This window comes from Poecilia formosa, unplaced genomic scaffold (genome assembly GCF_000485575.1).
Source record: "Poecilia formosa unplaced genomic scaffold, Poecilia_formosa-5.1.2 Scaffold142, whole genome shotgun sequence".
In the NCBI taxonomy this organism is placed as follows: domain Eukaryota; kingdom Metazoa; phylum Chordata; class Actinopteri; order Cyprinodontiformes; family Poeciliidae; genus Poecilia; species Poecilia formosa.
In genome coordinates this window covers 451,899-456,587 of record NW_006800081.1, presented here as the reverse complement: position 1 = coordinate 456,587, position 4,689 = coordinate 451,899, and the positions used below count along the sequence as shown (strand labels likewise).

Here is a 4,689-nt window from a genome sequence, read left to right as displayed (position 1 = left end):
TGTCCTCAGCTTTCAGCTGGTTCATCTTCAGATAGATTTTACTATTGGAGTCATCTCTGGAGATGATGAATCTTCCCTGGACTGACTGGGAGTAATATATTGGAGAACTGTAAGTGTCTATATAGGCGATCCATTCCAGTCCTTTTCCAGGTGCCTGTCTGACCCAAGCCATGTAATAGCTGCTAAGCCAGAACCCAGAGGCCGTGCAGGTCAGGGTGTGAGATTCTCCAGGTCTTTTAGTCACTGGTTCAGATTCTGTCAGAGTCAGGTGTTTTGCACCAACACCTGCAAAATTGTAAACACAATTATATGCTGGAACTCAAAAAAAAGTCTAATTCCAACTTAGGTTAGCAGAAGATGTTCACCTGTCCAGCAAACAGCTAAGAGCAGCAGTGATGTCCTGCAGTGCATCATGTTGAACTGAGTCTTTTTACTTTGCCAGTTTTACTGCTTGGTATTTAAAACTGTGTCAGTTCATCAGTTTTGCATGAACTCCTCCTCAAAAGGAGGAGATGGAATCATGTGATGTGTTGCTCGAGTTTTGGCAGCAAAAGTCACATAACTTTTAATCATCTATAACATCAATAAAAAACAAATACATAATTAACAAAAAAAAGGCATAAAGTAGTACAACAAAAAGAATTATCTTGATTCATTTATAGCTCTTATTTAGCTCTGCTATAAAATTAAGGCTTGCTGAATAACTATTATCTTAATAAAAAAATATAAAGATATTGCAATGTTTTAAAGAAAAAGTTTGCCAAATAGATTAAAACAGATAAATTTAAAACAAAAAGTTTGTTGAAATTTTTCAGCATCAAGAACAAAAAGATAAAACCCAGCTGCTTTAACACGATTTAAAAACTGGTGTGTAGTTTAACATGTGCACTTCAAGCACCAGTAGAAAGTGAGACTGGGGGAGGCGGAGTCTTGCTGCTACGTCGCGCCAAAGCAGACATGTAAAAAAGACGCGCCCGCGCGTCCAATGACTCCAGAGGGTTAATCTAGTTTTACTACCTTCACGTATGTTTCTATATTTTCCTTTCTAGTACGGAAAATTTTATGGAAGGGCTAAAAATTCAAACTATAAAATGTAAGTAATGATTGATCTGAAGACATATCAATACATGCAATAAGACGTGAGCTCTCACAGATCAATGCTTATTGTTGCTGGAGGTTTTTGTACAGCTGCTCAACCAACTTCAGTCACTGTGTCTCTCGAGCGCAGTAATAAACAGCTGCATCTTCAGTCTTCAGATTGTTCATCTGCAGATACACCTGCTGCTTGCTGTTGTCTCTGGAGATGGTGAACCGGCCTTGGACTGATGAAGAGTAGGTTGGGTTGATTCTACTGCTCCAACTTACGCGAGCAACCCACTCCAGTCCTTTCCCAGGAGCCTGTCTGATCCAGTGCATTGTATAATCTGTGAATGTGAATCCTGAGGCGGTACAGGTCAGGGTGTGGGATTCTCCTGGTCTTTTATTCGCTGGTTCAGATTCTTTTAGAGTCTGAGCGTGGCTTCCTATTATAAAAATTAAAGACGTAATTGATATGTTAGGAAGATAAAATCAAATATTTTCAAATAAAAATCAGGGTAAATCATCACCTGTCCAAAAGACAGTTAAAAACAGCAGCACTGTCCTGTAGTCCATCATGTTAACCTCAGTGTCTCTGTTCTCTGTAGGAACCTGCATAAATACAGNGGAAGTTTTTGTATGAACCTCCAGCTTCCCTGTGTCACTGTGACCATCGCCAGTTTTACTGCTTGGTATTTAAAACTCTGTCAGTTCATCAGTTTTGCATGAACTCCTCCTCAAAAGGAGGAGATGGAATCATGTGATGTTTTGCTCGAATTTTGGCAGCAAAAGTCGCATAACTTTTAATCATCTATAAAATCATTAAAAAACAAATACATCGTTAACAAACGAAGGCATAAAGTAGTACAACAAAAAAATATATATCTTGATTCATTTATTGCTCCTATTTAGCTCTGCTGTAAAATTAAGGCTTGCTGAATAACTATTATCTTTATAACAAAATATAGATATTGCAATGTATTAAAGAAAAAGTTTACCAAATAGATTAAAACAGTAAATTTAATAAGATTGCTATGGTTACAGTTTTCTTTTTAATTGATTTCATGATTGCCCCAATCTTTGATATTAAAGCAGTTTTTGTCAACAATTGTTTTGGAGCATCTACTGAAGTTTTCTGAAACACAAAATGTTTGTTGAAATTTTTCAGCATCAAGAGCAAAAAGATAAAAACCAGCTGCTTCAATCTAGTTTTACTGCTTTCACGTATATTTCTATGTTTTCCTTTCTGGAATGGAAAATTTTATAGAAGGGCAAAAAATTCAAAGTATAAAATGTAAGTAATGAAGGATCTGAAGAATAAAAGAAAAGAATATATGCAATAAGACTTGAGGTCTAACAGATTAATGTTTATTGTTGCTGGAGGTTTTTGTACAGCTGCTCAACCAACTTCAGTCACTGTGTCTCTCGAGCGCAGAAATAAACAGCTGAATCGTCAGTCTTCAGACTGTTCATCTGCAGATACACCTGCTGTTTGTCGTTGTTTCTGGAGATGGTAAAGTGGCCTCGGACTGATGAAGAGTACGTTGGGCTGGTACCACTGAGCCAACTTATGCCAGCAACCCACTCCAGTCCTTTCCCAGGAGCCTGTCTGATCCAGTGCATCCAGTAGCTGCTGAATGTGAATCCTGAGGCGGTACAGGTCAGGGTGTGGGATTCTCCAGGTCTTTTATTTGCTGGTTCAGATTCTGTTAGAGTCTGAGAGTGGCTTCCTATTATAACAATTAAAGACATAACAGATAATGTTAACGATATGAAGTGAAATATTTTCAAATAAAATCAGGGTAAATCATCACCTGTCCAAAAGACAGTTAAAAACAGCAGCACTGTCCTGTAGTCCATCATGTTAACCTCAGTGTCTCTGTTCTCTNTGTCCAAAAGACAGTTAAAAACAGCAGCACTGTCCTGTAGTCCATCATGTTAACCTCAGTGTCTCTGTTCTCTGTAGGAACCTGCATAAATACAGTTGAGTTTTACATTAACTCCTCCTCACAGGAAGAAACGAGGCACTGAGAGAAATTTGAATATATGGGGAATAAAGTATTGATATAGCATCACCATTTGTATGACTACTTCAGAATGATTAAAAAAAAAATCCAGCCAAACAAGTCTTTCTTGTGTGAATACAGAAAATTCATCAGGTTTATTTATTTATTTCTGACAGACCAATGATCTTAACTGGTATCATTTAAAATGTGTTAATTATGCTATGATTGATGCTTATTCCCAAACTTTACAAAATTAATAAAAAGCCAGATTAAAACAAACATGTTGAAATAAATTACAGTGAGTAGCAATGTATTTAAAGTAAAAATTCATAATTGTTCAAATCTTAATATCAGAGATCTGAGGACTCCTAGTGGTGACTTCCTGAAATACGGGGGGATATTTTTCAACTCTGAAAGTGTTTTGTGCCAGTGTTAGTAAGGCAGTGTTGTTAGGCTGCATATTATCTCTACTGAGCCATTTGGTTGTAATGTAACACATTTTGTCTCCTCTATCACCCAGACAGTGTCAATCTACAAAAACCTTTTATTTTATTTTATCACATAGGGAACAATGTGTGATATTACACAATCAGATCTGCTGACTTGGGAAAGAAAAATACTATATTTTTTTGTAATTAATAAGAAGAATGTGTTTTCAGACTTTCTGTTTAATCACATTTGCATATAAAGCAAGCAAGATGGAAGTATTTAAAATTTTCATTTTGTTGGATCATAATAAACTTCAGGTGTGAAGTTTTTTAACATTCTGGGTTGGTTAATAATGTTTTAAACAAAAAAAGTGATTGATATATTATAAACAAGAAGTTACTTGTGGTCAAACATTTTGTAATAATGGAAAATATTTGTTGACAGTAATTTCTCTCACACACCTTATATATAAACAAAGTGATTTTTCTTGACATTATTAGTTAAATTCATAATGGTTGAACAGTCAGATATGACCAAACATGATGCCTATTATGCTTATTCTTCTATTTGTCTCAGTGTCAGATTATTTACTGTTTCTGTGATAACATCATATTTACAGTCTTACACAGGAAGACATTGAAAAGCTCCGTTCAGATATGTTTGAAGGCATTTGAGGTTTTTGTACAGCTGCTGAACTGACTTCAGTCACTGTGCGTCTCGAGCGCAGAAATAAACAGCAGAATCTTCTGTTGTCAGGCTGTTCATCTGCAGATACAGCTGCTGTTTGTTGTTGTCTCTGGAGATGGTGAACCGGCCTCGAACTGACTGAGAGTAATGTATGTTGTAATCAGTATAATGAGCAGCAAGCCACTCCAGTCCTTTTCCAGGAGCCTGTCTGATCCAGGCCATGTATAGCTGCTGAATGTGAATCCTGAAGCTGTACATGTCAGCTTGTGGGATTCTCCTGGTCTTTTAACCACTGAATCAGATTCAGCTAAACTTTGACCATCAACATCTGTGAGTAACACAGTTATAAAGTTGAGTTGCTCTTAGAGAAACGTTGCACAAAAATCCACTAAATTTTCCTTCAACTTTTTCTCACCCATAAAGCAAATCAATAAAAGGATCAGTCCTGATCTGTTGTCCATCATGTTCAAATATGTTTCTTGTTTCCTGA

General features: G+C 36.6%; 1 protein-coding gene and 1 pseudogene across 1 annotated transcript in view; both read right to left on the bottom strand.

The window, feature by feature from the left end:
* The window catches only part of LOC103145434 (uncharacterized), a 277,103-nt gene that overhangs the window by 251,334 nt on the left and 21,080 nt on the right, over positions 1 to 4,689 (bottom strand). The gene's annotated exons all lie outside the window — the stretch shown is intronic.
* On the bottom strand, positions 4,210 to 4,663 carry LOC107837443 (Ig heavy chain V region 914-like; annotated as a pseudogene).